This window comes from Emys orbicularis, chromosome 20 (assembly GCF_028017835.1).
Source record: "Emys orbicularis isolate rEmyOrb1 chromosome 20, rEmyOrb1.hap1, whole genome shotgun sequence".
In the NCBI taxonomy this organism is placed as follows: Eukaryota; Metazoa; Chordata; order Testudines; family Emydidae; genus Emys; species Emys orbicularis.
In genome coordinates this window covers 6400264-6417014 of record NC_088702.1, presented here as the reverse complement: position 1 = coordinate 6417014, position 16751 = coordinate 6400264, and positions in this window count along the sequence as shown.

Genomic DNA, 16751 nt, shown 5'->3' with positions numbered 1-16751 from the left:
TCCCGTACCTCCCGTTCGGTCCATGCTGGAGCTCTTTTGCGATCCTGGGACTCCATGGTTACCTGTGCTGATGAGCTCTGTGTGGTCACCTGTGCTCTCCACGCTGGGCAAACAGGAAATGAAATTCAAAAGTTCGCGGGGCTTTTCCTGTCTACCTGGTCAGTGCATCTGAGTTGAGAGTGCTGTCCAGAGCGGTCACAATGAAGCACTCTGGGATAGCTCCCGGAGGCCAATACCGTCGAATTCCGTCCACACTACCCCAAGTCCGACCCGGAAAGGCCGATTTTATCGCTAATCCCCTCGTCGGAGGTGGAGTAAAGAAACCGGTTTAAAGGGCCCTTTAAGTCGAAAAAAAGGGCTTCGTCGTGTGGACATGTCCAGGCTTAATTCGATTTAATGCTGCTAAATTCGACCTAAACTCGTAGTGTAGACCAGGCCTAAGTTGGCTTCATTGCAGCAAAATGCCTTCTCTATCTGTAGTAAATAAAATGCCTTCCTTACATTATCATAAAATGCATTCATCATCAAATGTATTAGTTGTCAATACCGTGGCATAAATGGAAGTAGTTATGGAATAAGCTGTACTTTATTGTGTAAATGTTAAATTAAACACATATCCTATACTAATTAGTTTTACGTTTCTAATTTCTAGCAATATTAAACCAGAGGGGCACAAAGAAATGTTATAAAATCAGTGTACATGAAAAACAATATATATTTTTAAATGCGTCTAATTTTATTAAACCTATTCAATGGAATCACTTAAAGCTTTCACAAAAAGTAAAATATTTGATCCCATTAAAAAGCACTGTGAGTTTGGGAAGTAATATTTTTTTCCCCTACAGAACTGATTAAATAAATTCACACTTTAACTATATTTTTCAAGATTTCTTTTACTATGGAGTCACGACTAGCATCTTCATAATATATATAAAATGAGGTTAAGGTATCTAATTGACTCTGCATGGTTCTGAACCCCTTTGTAATGTCCTCCTTTTATCCAGCCCATTTTAAAACATATAAAATGTTCAGATGTATTCTAAACAAATATACTTTATCAAATAATTTCCAAAAATGGAACTCAAGCTATTGTTTGTTTGATATATTTAGTGCATCCCTATGACAGGTTTTTTTATGATGACTTATTTCAACAGAGGAGGAATTATTGACATCACATATGCACCAGAGCAATGAAGAAGTTAATGAAATAATGTCAAAGATTCTGGGAGATTTGGAACCAACAGAAGTAATACCTAGGAAACAGTTACCTTTGAAGGTAAGAATGGAAAGTTAGATACAATTACCAAATACAATATAAAGACTGATCATTCTATTACTTGGACCAAGCATAGAGGACACATTGTGGCTGATTTCCCCCATGTTGTGCAGATGAGGGTTAAGGGTGTGTGAGTAGGGAGGCATAGGCCATGGGCGGTGGATATAACAGGCCAGGGAGCCACTGCTGTGGAACACTGGAGTGGGGCTCCTCGGGCCAGCCCGGGGCTGTGGCTGCTCGGTCTGGCCTGGGGCTCCTCCGGTGGTGGGGGTAGGGAAGGGTGGCTCGGGGTTCCAGACGGCCCAGGGCTTCTCTGGCCTTGGGGGGTGGGGTGGGCAGGGGGCTCAGGGCTCCTGCCGCAGAGAGTGGGGTCTCATGCGGAAGGGGGAGGGCTGCAGGGATAGCCTCCCCATGCCTGGAAACATGCCTTTAATAGAAGATTTGGGGCCAACCACCATTGTTTTTTATTTAGAATTTGTGTTTCTAAAAAATAAACCAGTAAATTTTCTTAAATCCATTCTTCCGCTGGTATCTCTGTTTAGAGGATTTGCACACAGAGCACTATTAGAAGATCTGCACATAAATCCAAAGCTTCAGATACAATAGGGACTCCTATGTTTGGAACTTAAGTGGCTATTCAACTTTTGTGCTGCTCTATTTTGTGTTGCAAATTTGTAAAAACAATGCAAGTATTACTTAAACCTAGTAACATAAAAAATGCAACTAAGCCCCATAAATTTGTGACAAATGAATTACATCATCTATAAGTGATGAATATTGTACATATATTATTGGTTGCACAATAAATCTCTCTATATAAATAATAAATATACAATAATACTTCTGTAAACAACTTATTCTTAATTAAATTATTTTAATTTATTTTAGTACAATAGCAGCCCCACCCTTCAAATGTGGTATGAAAAAATGTCTATTAAAGAGTTACTTGTTCTAGTGATATAAGATGGTGAGTCTCTGGGTGGGGTTCTGTGACCTGCAACGTGCAGTAGGTCAGACATGATCACAATGGTCCATTTAACATTCCTCTGGTGGGAAGAACACCTCAACAGCCCAACACTGTGGTAATTAATTTCAGAAAGGGTAACTATGCAAAAATGAGGAGGTTAGTTAAACAGAAATTAAAAGGTACAGTGACTAGAGGGAAATCCCTGCAAGCTGCATGGACACTTTTCAAAGACACCATAATAGAGGCCCAATTTAAATGTATACCTCAAATTAAAAAACACAGTAAAAGAACTAAAAAAGAATCACCGTGGCTTAACAGCCATGTAAAAGAAGCAGTGAGAGATAAAAAGGCATCTTTTAAAAAGTGGAAGTCAAATCCAAGTGAGGTGAATAAAAAGGAGCATAAACACTGCCAAATTAAGTGTAAAAATGTAATAAGAAAAGCCAAAAAGGAGTTTGAAGAACAGACGATCGAGATAAAAAAGGAGCACTTAAAGACGATAAAATAATTGCGGAGAAACTAAATGAATTCTTTGCTTCAGTCTTAACGGCTGAGGATGTTAGGGAGACTCCCAGATCTGAGCCGTCCTTTGTAGGTGACAAATCTGAGGAATTGTCACAGATTGAAGTGTCACTAGAAGAGGTTTGGGAATTAATTGATAAACTTAACAGTAACAAGTCACTGGGACCAGATGACATCTACCCAAGAGTTCTGAAAGAACTCAAATGGAAATTGCGGAACTATTAACTATTATGGTTTGTAACCTGTCCTTTAAATCGGTTTCTGTACCCGATGACTGGAAGATAGCTAATGTAACGCCAATATTTTAAAAGGGCTGTAGAGGTGATCCTGGCAATTACGGACTGGTAAGTCTAACGTCAGTACCGGGCAAATTAGTTGAAACAATAGTAAAGAATAAAATTGTCAGACACATAGAAGAACATAAATTGTTGGGCAAAAGTCAACATGGTTTCTGTAAAGGGAAATCATGTCTTACTAATCTATTAGAGTTCTTTGAAGGGGTCAACAAACATGTGGACAAGGGGGATCCAGTGGACATAGTGTACTTAGATTTCCAGAAAGCCTTTGACAAGGTCCCTCACCAAAGTCTCTTATGTAAATTAAGTTGTCATGGGATAAGAGGGAAGATCCTTTCATGGATTGAGAACTGGTTAAAAGACAGGGAACAAAGGGTAGGAATAAATGGTAAATTTTCAGAATTGAGAGGGGGTAACTAGTGGTGTTCCCCAAGGGTCAGTCCTAGGACCAATCCTATTCAACTTATTCATAAATGATCTGGAGAAAGGGGTAAACAATGAGGTGGCAAAGTTTGCAGATGATACTAAACTGCTCAAGATAATTAAGACCAAAGCAGACTGTGAAGAACTTCAAAAAGATCTCAAAAAACTAAGTGATTGGGCAACAAAATGGTAAATGAAATTTAATGTGGATAAATGTAAAGTAATGCACATTGGAAAAAATAACCCCAACTATACATACAATATAATGGAGGCTAATTTAGCTACAACTAATCAGGAAAGAGATCTTTCTTATTGCCCTTATATAGTGCAATAATCAGTGCAGCTGCACTGATAGCTAACTAATGATTGCTGCAAGCAGGATAAATTCTCAATGTAGACGAGGTCTGATTCTCCACTTCCTTGTATCTTGTGTAGTCATTTACAATGTGCAAACTGAATGAAAGTAAGGTGTAAAATGCTGCCACTCTGATTTTGGTGATATTTTATACTCAATTTGCACATGTATAAATGACTACACAACCATCAATGTGAAGAATTAATATGTATATATTAAATTTAGTCTGTAGCTTGCAGACTGCTTATACAATTAAGATAGGCCTCCCCTTGTATTTTTAAATCAACATTATGTGTTTTCTTAAAGCATTTGAACAAAAAAAATCCCAAAACACTTCAGAAACCAGGCAATAGTGTGTTTGTATGGGAAAACAAAACAAAAAAGCATAATTAACCTGTGGTACTCATTACTACAAGCTATCATTGTGGCTAAGAGTATAGCAGGATTCAAAAATGGAATAGGGACATTTACATGAATAATGAGAACATCTACAGATACATAAGTTAAGTTTTTTTTGTACGATTATAAACCTTCATGCTTCAGCTTATAAACCGACCACTAATTTATGGATGTCAGGAAGCAGCTTCTCCTGTTATTCCTAACCTTCTGCAGTTGTTTCAAACTGTTCATTGTGGGATTTCTTGTTCATTTCTCTGGTAACAGCCACTGTCAAAGACAGGATACTGGACTAGGTGGAAAAGTCCAGTATGACAATTTCTAGGTACCTTACAGATGTAAATAGGTAGTCTGTGACTTGCAGCAGATAGCAGATCTATCTATCTATCTATCTAAATTACACACACACATGCACTATGGAGCATACTAACATTTATTATATTATTTTTTCTTTTTTAGAATCTTCAGGAGATCATTACTCAGAAAAAGCGAAATACTTATATAGACTCTGATGTTTCACAGAAGATTAGGTGGGCTTCTGAAAAAAGGAGAAGAATACCTTTGGAAAAAAGGAGGAAAAGATTTATTTTAGCAAAGTCAATACTAAGGGCCACAAGAAATGACAGCTGGATTTCCAGAAAATACAATAAAACACAAATATTTATGATAGAAAACAAACAGACCAGTAAAGGCAAAATGCAGGAACAAGATAGGAATATAAAGTTTAGAAATCAGAAACAAACTCCTAAATGTGTCAGAGGATTATATCCCTGTGCTGGAAAAGCCAAAAAACAACAAACATTAAAATATACTAAATATATTAAGAACAGAAAAGCTAACTGGAGAAAAAAGAACTCAACAAGTAATGCCAAGAAGGAGCAAATGTTAGTACTGAAGGAAAGAAGAAAAAGAGAAATATACATACAGAAAAGAGTAAAGGTTTTTAAAAATCCAGTAGTTCACGATAACTCATCCAACTATTTGACAGTTTATGTTACGCCAGTTACTGTTCAGAGTAAATTATCAAAAAGACTAAGGAGAAACCTAATTGGTTTTAGAAGAAATACAAGAGAAAGATCTTTGAATAATTTCTTGCAGAAATTTGGTGATTTTCTTAAATACCTTGCAAGACACAGAACAGTTGGTAATGAAAAAGTTACAGGAATTGATATTAGTCTTAAAATAAAAAAATCCCCAAATAAGTCTCATGTTTCCATAGGAACACAAAAACCAAACTTGAAAATTCTAATATTATCAAAAAGTACTGCTCAGCCTCCAGGAATACTGTCCTTCCCAAAACATATGGGAAGAGCAGAAAAGAAAAGAAAGATGTCACACATGAACTCTTGGAAAACTCCTCATTCTGTTTCTTTAAAAAAAACCAAACATAATTCTTAGCATAAATTCAGACTCAATACAGTTAGAGTAAATGAACAGAATAGTGTTTTAAAAACCAAAGGGAACAAAGAAACAGTAAAGCAGATGAAGCAAATAGAAAAGGGAATGGCAGAAAGACGTAGAGGCACAAAATTATAGCTTTTATTCGAAAGTTTAAAAGATAAACAGATGAAAAAAATCAGTTTATAAAATTCACCACAAAATAGTAAATGTAGGATTGATTACTAGAAAATCCCCATTCACAGCAAATTTGGAAGTACCATAATGATGTCAACTCATTTTAAGAGACAGAAGACAAGTAATTGGCACAGAAAGGAAGCAAACACTGCTAGTCTAGTTACTCATTTGAAGCTGTCAGAAACAGTAAAACACATACCAGACAATCCTAACAGCAGATCAAAACAAATGCAACTTGGCCACATGCATGAACTGCTAAGAGAATTAAAGATATTCATTAGGATTTTCCTACAGCAGATGCTGAAGCAGGCACAGGAAAATGTTAAACATTTGACCAAAACTTCTGCCAAAACCCCCTCAGAAACTCCTTAACATGTCTCAATTTAAAAAATTCCTTTGAAACACTGACTAAAATCTAAAAGTGTTGAGGTGAAATAAATTCTCATATTGCAAATTGGGAGGAAAAAAGCAGTGTTAAGCTCTATAAAAATATCTTCATCTCAATTTCAGTCTCTAGGGGAGAAGGAAAAGAAACTGAAAAAGAAGTGGATTTGAACTTTTTCTTTTCCTAGAAAAAATCATTAATTTGTTTAATAAAAATTCTTCAAGCTAATGTTATTCAGCCAAAGTGAATTCAAGTATTTTACCACCAAAATAAAATATTAGAAGTTTGTTAGTATTTAATGGTACTTTATTGAAATATGACTTTGTTTAGCTAGACTTTTAAGTTCATATTCAAATATATTGATTCTCTATGTTCATTCACATGAGTGTGTTATATCAAGCATATACAGTAGCTGAAGTTACTTTGGATAAACAGTAAGCAAGTCCATTAAAATAACATTGCATAAGTGCAGACTCTAAAAGGGTTGATTGCCCTTTGGGCTCTATTCCAATATTTTCACTTGCATATCCTTAACTTTCTTTTTGTCTTTGTAACTTCTACACAGGTCAGTGGGCCAAATTCTGGCACTGCAAAATAGCCAGCCTCCAGAAAACCCACAGCCAGCAATAGGAGCACAGGGCAGAAGTTGGCTGTACTTATTCTAGTCTCTTACAGTCACAATCAGAAAGTGGTTTCCCCACAGACTTTCCATGACTAGAGCTGCAGAAGGGGCTTTATATATGATGTGATCTAATAGTCAGGGGATATGATTGAGATGTCTATCCATGTATGCTCACTGATGTGGTCATGCCTTCCACTCATAGCCCCTCTGCAAATTATTCCCATCTTGTCTAGAAATAGACTGTCAGAAGGAACTGTATCTGGGGTTGATTTTGGCTGGAATACACCTTTACATTAATGCTAAACTTCAAGGGGCAATAAGTGAAATAATAACTCTTAATATTAACATAGTGAAATAATTAATACTATATTAAGTCAAAGTACACAATCACATGCACAATGTTAATTCTTGAAATCAAGAGGGTCAATTAGTCCTCAGCGGATGGGCCACTTTAAAAAATGATGGGTCATACGCTGAATATTCATTCAAATTTTCTTCCAAAGATAGTGTTGAATGGAATTCAGCTTTAACGAATCATCTTACCAACATGCTGAGAACTTGCTATCATGGAGCAGCTACTGGTCTTTGTTGAAAACACTATCAAATGTAATATAGTCTTTTAACACTAACCTATCAGGCCAGTCTGAGTTGTAAAGATCTGTGCTGGAATTCCTTTCTCTGGGTTTTCCCCCATTTTTTTCTTCCTTTTTTAAAATTCTGCTTTAGAGGATAAAACTATAGCATATATAAAAAGAGATGTATTGTAACTAACCTTAGACTAGTTTCAGACTTGGAGCTTTCATAGTTAGCTAATTAGAATTAATTGCATCTTTTAGTGCATATGTCATACACTCTACGGGACACTCTATACTACGGATATAAACTGTGTTGAAGGTCAGGGCCGAACCATGATGTGGCTCTGAGGCAGTAATCTCCATGAAGATCCCCTTGTAGGGTATCACCACTATCTGTGTGGAGGGGCTGGGGAGACTATGGACTCAGTGCACAAATCTAGTGGTTCCCAGAGAATCCGTGATAGGCCCTGATCATCCGTTCAGAGGCCCAATGCCTATGAGCCCGTACTCTCAGCAGCTCCCCTCATAGTATGGCTTTATTGGGGCCTCTTTACTACAGACCCACACTGGCCACAGTTTCCTCTTGAAATTCCATTTGAGCTTCACTGGGTGCAGAATATTTGTGGGTAAAATATTTGTGTCCTGCTTCTGGCCTGTCTACCCTGCCCTGTATTTTCTTTAGCAGTGTTAAAATAGATATTCTTTATTTTGTACAAACTTTTATATTTCCCTTGTGTATTTCAGTGTACCTTTTATCTTGTGCGTTCCTTGTAAAATAATTGTTTATATCTTATATTGTATTTTCTACTGTACATTTATATAAAAATGTCTTTCATTATCCTTTAGAAAATATTTTTGTTGTATTGGTTGCAAAAGCCAACCATCTGCTATTTATAAAACAGTCATTTGTAAAGTTTCTCTGTTTTAGTACAGTTAACAAGAAAATAGAGTGGGCATAGGAAAAAAATGTAACTGTGGGGAATATCTTGCCATTGATTTTTATGCAAAACCCATCACTATGTTGAAGAAAAGTTCTGCATGCAAGATGGTGGGCAGGATGGTATAATAATAAATATTTTTCTTGTTCAGAATGCTTTATAAACATCAATCCTCATAATACGTAGGTCAGTAAACGTTGCAAACATCATTTTACAGAAGGGAAATATTAAGTAGACTTGCCCAAGTGGATAAGAAGATTTACAGAAAGCCACAGTAGAAGTAATTGTCAAGGCAGGGATTGGAAATCAGAAAGTCCTGGCCCCAGGCCTCTGTTCCCATAATTAAACCATACCTCTTTGACAGCTGATATTATTAAATATGTTGCTTAATAGTGTAAATTGTTATTAAAGGCCCAATCCTGAATTTTTCACACAGGGAAAAGTCTCACTGAAGTCAAATTCAGCTTTCCTTCTGTAAGGAGTGCAGGATTGGACTGTAATACTGTTACTGTGATCACATTACACCGTGTTAACCAGAAGTCAAATGCCAACAAAATTTATTGTTTTTTTTCTAAAGGAGTTTAAGTGCTGTGAAATCAGTTCCTAATATCAAGACTCCAGTTACATGATAGTAATTTCCAGTTTAGTACTTTCAATTATTTTTAATTGCATATTACAAAGAGCCATATTCTGTATAACAAGGTGTTTGGCAGGATGTCTACCCCCTTTCCCTTGTGCCTTAAAATACAGCAATAGCTTGTGAAAGTCCTTGCTATCTGATTGGTGAGTAAGAGATTTAGTTATTTAAAATATGCACAAAAATACAGAATAAAGGGGAGATTTTCAAAGTCATATACGGCACGTAGGCACCAACTTCCACTGAAAGTAAATAGAAGTTGGGCACCTAACTCCCGTTTGTGCCTTTGAAAATCTCCCCCTAAATGTTAAAATATCTTATCTTTACAATATTCTAAAGCTTCTAATCAAACCTTAGGCCAGATTTCCCCAGTGTAGAAAACCTGTGGAAGGGGGCCAAGAAAGAAGGAACATGAATGGTTTCTTGCCTTACTGGAACTTCCTGTCCATGGGTGTGAAGCTTCTTCTTCGAGTACTGTCCATATGGGTGCTCCACTGTAGGTGTGGTAGAGTCCCTGTGCCTGGAATTGGAGCTCTTTGGTTGCAGTGCCCGTTGTGCCATACATGCGCTCCTCCTCATCTTGTGACATGAGCGGCATCTATTTAGCGCTGTGCGGTCCAAACACCCTCAGTTCCTTCTCAACCACCTTGGTCTGGGACAGAATCCTTAGCAGAGCACTGCGTACGTCTTTACTTCCCTTAATAATACTAGTATTTTCATTACTATTTCCTAGTTAGCAGCTGTTTCCTTTAATTTTTTTCTTCCCTTTACCCCCTCATAAAACATTTTTTTCCCCTTGGCTCTTTCCTCCCTGTTACTTTTAGATTAGTGTAGGTTTCCTTTTCTACACTACCTGTTTCTACCAGGAAGTTCTCCTTACCCAGCGCTATGCCCGGATTCCCCAGGTTTAAGGTGTCTCTGCTGTCATGAGGACATCTCAGTGAGCGATGGCCACTGACGGTGCATATGCTGTTTGGGTGAGGGGCACATATCACAAAAGTGAACCCACTGCCTCAAACTGAAGGCTCAGTCCAGAGAGGACTGTGAATTGAAGCTAAAACTTTTACTGGCACCATTGGTCTCCAGATAAACATACAAAAATCGATACTGTTGCCAGTACACCATCTTGAATTTATTGGGGACCTACTGGATGCTATAAAGGCCAAAGCCTTTCTCCCAGCTCGTGGATTTTCCACAATAACCAGTCTCATTTCCACCATGAGAACTAGCCCATCAATCTCTGCCAGGACTTGTCTACAGCTGCTCGGTCATATAGCAGTGGCCACGTTCATGGTTAAACATGCCAGGTTGCACATTTGCTGCCTTCAGGGATGGCTACACACAGTGTATGTATCCCACAGACACAGGCTAAACAAACTGCTCTCAATACTGATCAAGATCAAGGACTCATTAGACTGTTGGACACAACCCCGAAATATCTGTATGGGGGTCCCCATCCTCCAACCAGCACCATCCTTGATACTGATGACCAACGCCTCACTACTTGGTTGGAGAGAGCACATCTACAGATTCACACTGTACAGGGCAAGTGGTCCCCCTCAGAATCTGTATTGCACTTCAACCTCCTAGAATTATGAGCAGTCCACAATGCATGCCGACACTTTCTACCAGTAATCAGACAAAGGACCATGACAGTAATGATAGACAACCTCGCCTGCATGTTCTGTATCAACAAACAGGGGAGAGTGAGGTCCCAATCCCTATGTACAGAAGCTCTGAAATTGTGGAACTGGTGTATCCAACAATGCATCAATATCTCTGCCACTTACCTATCTGAACACCTGAACACCACAGCAGACTCAGTGAGCAGGAGGTTCTCACAAGAACACGAGTAGGAGATGAACACAAAACTCCTACAACACATATTCAATCGCTGGGGATTCCCAAACATAGATCTGTTTGCCACTCCCAAAAAGACCAAATGCCCACAATTTTGCTCAAGAGCAGGTCTAGGTCACCAATCTCTGGTGGACACCTTCTTCATTACATGGGATTCACCCCTCCCTATATGCTTTCCCACCCTTTCCCCTACTATTTAGAGTGCCCCACAAGATACAAGTGGAACAAGCCAGGGTCATCCTCATAGCCCCAACATGGCCACAACATATATGATATCCTTACCTCTTGTGCATGGCGATCTGTCCACCGATCATCCTGCTGTCTACTCCACACCTCCTCTCCCAGGAGAGAGGCCAGATTCTCCATCCTAGAACTTAGAACTTCTCCATCTGAAGGCTTGGCTCCCTCATGGTTTCAGGATCCGGAGTTGACCTGTTCAGAAGGAGTAAAGGAGATTCTTTTAAATAGCAGATGTACGACAACTTGCTATACTTACCTACAAAAATGGAAACGGTTTCGGACTTGGTGCGACACCAAACATATCCCATTAATTACCATTCCTTTACCATTCACTCAGGATTACATTCTTAGCACTCAAGAGATTGGGGCTATCCAAAAGTTCTGTTTGCATACATTTGGCTGCCATTACTGTATTCCACTCCAAAATAGAAAGTCAGTCGGTATTTACCCACCCAATGACAAAAAGATTCCTTAAAGGTCTCCAAAACCGTTACCCTGAAGTACAAGACCCCACTCCCACTTGGAATCTCAGCCTGTTTCTATGCTATCTCACCAGCCCCCCATTTGAACCAATAGTGACCTGCTCCTACATGCACATATCCATGAAAACTGCATTTCTCGTGGTGATTACATCCACCCGACGGGTATGAGAAATAGGTGCCCTCAAGGCATACTCTCCGTACACAATCTTTTACAAAGATAAAGTCACATTATGACGTCACCCAAAATTCTTACCCGAGGTACCATCCTCTTTCCATCTAAACCAACCTATCCACCTTCCCTCCTTTTTTCCTAACCCACATGGCAACCAGCACAAGGCCATGCTACACACCTTAGATGTCAGATGGGCACTAGCCTTCTACCTTGACAGAACGAAATCGTTCAAACAGTTGCCACATTTATTCCTCTTTATCGCTGAAAAATCAAAGGGTTCGGCCGTATCCAAACAACGTCTTTCAAAACGGATCTTGGTGTGCATCCACCTTTGCTACCAACACCACAGACTTCGGCCCCCCATCTGGCACTTGCATGCACTCCACTCACTCGTTCTCCACATTGATAGCTTTTCTGAATAACGAGCTGATTAGGGACATTTGTAAAGGCAGCCACCTGGACATTCACAGACACCTTCAGTCACCATTATGCAATCACCCACGATGCAGCATCAGACACCCTACTAGGACCCACAGTTCTATCCTCCTCAGTAGAGATCACTCCAAAGCCCCAGCCTTCGACTTGGGGCACTGCTCTATAGTCACCCACAGTGGAGCACCCGTAGGGACACTACTCGAAGAAGAGAGGGTTACTCACCCTATGCAGTATGTGAGGTTCTTCGAAATGTGTGTCCCTATGGGTGCTCCACTACCCGCCCTCTTCCCCTCTGCTTCAGAGTTCAGACATTGACTCTGCAGTAGAGAAGGAACTGAGGGTGGTTAGACCATACAGCGCTATATAGACGCCGCTCATGGCACGAGAAGGGGAGGAGCACATGTGCGGCCCAACAGGCACTGCTACCGAAGATCTCTGATCCCAGGTGCAGGGATGTGACCGCACCTACAGTGGAAAACCTCAAAGAACCTCAGTTACTGCACAGGGTGAGTAACCCCCTCTTCTGTAAGAGTCATGCTGCCATTGTGTGGGCCCCATGCATTTGATCATTAGTAGTTACTGAGGTGACCTTCTAGTTCATTTCCCAACTGTACTACCTCCCACCTAGATTTCCTCACAAAAATCCTGGTGCAGAGAGAGGATACTGGGATGGTGCTGTGGAGAGCAGCTTCTACCTGCTCTACCATCCTCTGGACCATCAAGAGCTGCATAGGTACATTTATACACGGGAAGGGCATGCTGCAGAAGAGGAAACCATCCTCTTTTTGCATAATAAGGGAGGGCGGGATCCACACACAGGAGGTCCTCTTCCTGTGCTGATCCATCTAGGGTGATCCAGACCTTAATTTTTTTTATATGCAGTCAAGCTATGATGATTTTTTATTTTAATTCCTAACTCAAGATGTGATTTTGCATCCCTGGCACACCCAGTGCTCCCATTGAAGTCAACGTAGGATTGGAGCCTTAGATCATCTGTCCTGAAACATTTCAAGTTTTTGGTGTTAAAGATAAATTCATTTGTTTGTGACTTTCTTTCTTTGAAGCATGTGCTCCTTAAGATTAACAAAGTTTTATCTTATCATATAATGAGGATATTTCCATCTCTGTTGATGTATTTTGCCAGAGGTAATAAGGTTTGTTGTTACTGAAATCTCCAATATTAACATGTTACATCAATTAATACATCAATTAATAATGGAGGTTTTCCCTGAAAGAGAGAGCCTCCCTATTATTTACAGACCTCTAGAGTTACTCCTCATTGGAGTCACAGGTCTGAACAGACTGGTTGTAGCTACTTGAACAGGACTGGAAAGGGAAAAACATGAATACACCTGTGCTCTAAATTTCTGCACAGCTTTAGGCTTAAATTTCTGCATAATTTCTATATTAGAGCAGAACATTTTCTGTACATTTCTGAAAATTCCAGGAATATTCTATTATTGAAAGACAGAAACATTTCCTGGAACAGTGTGAGGTAGCGTGAAGAGGATAGTAATGTAGAGAAATTCACTCAGTAGCTAGGCGTTATGTGCAGAAAATCTCACAGATCAATGTGCAAATATATTCCACAATTACTGTGCTTACCATTTTAGATACAAGATACACAGCAGTGTTGTGTATTCAGAAGGCAGGACTGAAACCTTATTTCTGCCTGAATGCTTAGTTACACAAATAAGGTTCCTACCGAGAACTGATATCCAGACATTCAAATCCCTTTCCAAGAGATTGTATTCTCACCAGAGTCTGAGTGCTGTGAAGGGATCTTTTTTATCTTGATCTTGAGTGACCTCATCTGGCTCATTTGACCTCATGTGTCAAATGGCATTGACAGGCAGATTACAAGAAAGACCCACATTTGCACTTCAGCCAGAAGGAAGGGTCACTGCAACGGGGAGCTTTTGATGGTACTTGGCTTTTTGCGACAAGGCCTGTCCTTTTTGGTGTGTGTGTGTGTGTGTGTGCAGTGCCTAGCACAATACCCCCCCCCCCCCCGAAACACTACTGAGGCCTCTAGATGCTACCATAATACAAATATTATATTTTTAAAAATAAGTAAATGGAGGGATCCTTGAGTTTACAATCCCAATGAAAGCCCCCAAAAGATGTATATATTTCTTTAATCATGATAATTTATGGATTGTGTTTTTTAAACTACAAAGGTCTGATTCTCATTTACACTAAGGCAGTATAAAGGGGCCTTAATGTAAATAAGAATCAGACCCTTTGTGTAAAAAGAACAAGCACTAGAGGGCACCATCCGCACAAAAGTGTAACCAATAAGTAGCTTTGATATCTTTCACAGAAGAAATCACAGATTTACCATACTTTAGCTATCTTCTTTTTGTAAGGAATCCAAAACGATAGATTAAAATGACTTCTTTTGGAAGGCTCTGCAATCTCTAGCCCAATTCATTTAATTAATCTCAGCATTCGTAGGATAATAAAGCAGTAAGGCAAATAGCATCTGCTTCTGTCTGTAATGATATTTGAAGAACTCAAGTCCAGAGAAGGAGTGATCGGTTTTCACATGGCGAAATGCACATCATTGCTACAGTACTAACATTTCCATTTGCAAGTGAACTAAGCCTGCAATATGCAGTTTAGTTGCAGCCATGTGGATCCCAAGATATTAGAGGGACAAAGTGGGTGAGGTAATATCTTTTATTGGACCAACTTCTGTTGGTGTTATTCCTAGAAAACTCTATCTTTACAAAGCTCAGTATTTATAAACATACAAATTTCTCTTTAGTGAACCAGTGCATAGGAAAAGGATACATTCTGCAAATATTTTATCTTACCCTTTCACTTGAGGATTATTTGATGTAGAGAGGGGAGACGTAGATGACTTCTTTCTTGCTATGTTAAGATTTTAGAATGTACATGCTAGTTGTGATAGATTCCCAATGCTCAGACCGAATTTTTGTTAGAGCTGGTTCCTAAGGGGTGCAAATTATTCTCAAACAGCTGACATCTGATTTCTTTAGTTTAAAAGAATATCATGTCTTTTCCTATATTGTTACATGCAATAAAAAGTATATAATTGAAAATACAGAAAGGAACATCTGTAAGGGATAGTTTATATATATATATAGTTGACAGACAAATGGCACTTGGTCCAGCTTCCTCTGTTCTCGCCAGCTGAGAAGTTAGCTACCAGAAAGGACTACTTTTGGGGAACAAGTGGAGCAGTGTGCAATGCCTGAAAGACTTCATTCACATAACAGCCTGGAGGCTCTTGTACTACATTGTCTGGTATGCAATGGCTTTGTGACACCAGTACTCCAAATTTATTAAAAAAAAGAAAGTTTGTTTCTCTTCTTAAATTTACTCTCCAATTGAGGCACAAGATGTCCAGAAGATTTTATTCTCATTCTTTTATGTTTGCGTCTGACATACGGTAAAGGCCACTGGTGCTATATTTTGCAAATATAGTCTTGGGAGTCTAGTAAATCCACAGGACTATACTAGAATTTGCCCCCCTGGGCTGAAGATTAGGTGCCATACCCGCAGCAATAGGAAAGGGGGAGGGAAGAATCTACAGTAAACAGTATTGACCTTTTCATTTTTCCAAGTATGCTTGAAATATAGTGGGCTGACCCTGTTAGATATGATTTAGCCTCAAGACTTCAGAGCTTAAATATAAAAAAAAATACAATACACTGTATTTGTCACATTTCTTATCCAATTTAACTCAGCCTTGAGAAGGGGTGGACTATAAGGTGGATAGAAAGCTGGCTAGATCGTCGGGCTCAACGGGTAGTGATCAATGGCTCCATGTCTAGTTGGCAGCCGGTATCAAGTGGAGTGCCCTAAGGGTTGGTCCTGGGGCCAGTTTTGTTCAATGTCTTCATTAATGATCTGGAGGATGGCGTGGACTGCTCCCTCAGCAAGTTTGCCGATGACACTAAACTGGGAGGAGTGGTGGATGCGCTGGAGGGTGGGGATGGGATACAGAGGGACCTGGACAGATTAGAGGATTGGGCCAAAAGAAATCTGATGAGGTTCAACAAGGACAAGTGCAGAGTCTTGCACTTAGGACGGAAGAATCCCATGCACTGCTACAGACTAGGGACCAAATGGCTAGGCAACAGTTCTACAGAAAAGGACCCAGGGGTTACAGTGGATGAGAAGCTGGATATGAGTCAAGTGTGCCCTTGTTGCCAAGAAGGCTAACAGCATTTTGGGCTGTATAAGTAGGGGCATTGCCAGCAGATCAAGAGACGTGATCATTCCCCTCTATTCAACATTGGTGAGGCCTCATCTGGAGTACTGTATCCAGTTTTGGGCCCCACACTACAAGAAGGATGTGGAAAAATTGGAAAGGGTCCAGCGGAGGGCAACAAAAATGATTAGGGGGCACATGACTTATGAGGAGAGGCTGAGGGAACTGGGATTGTTTAGCCTGCAGAAGAGAAGAATGAGGGAGGATTTGATAGCTGCTTTCAACTACCTGAAAGGGGGTTCCAAAGAGGATGGATCTAGACTGTTCTCAGTGGTACCGGATGACAGAACAAGGAGTAATGGTCTCAAGTTGCAGTAGGGGAGGTTTAGGTTGGATATTAGGAAAAACTTTT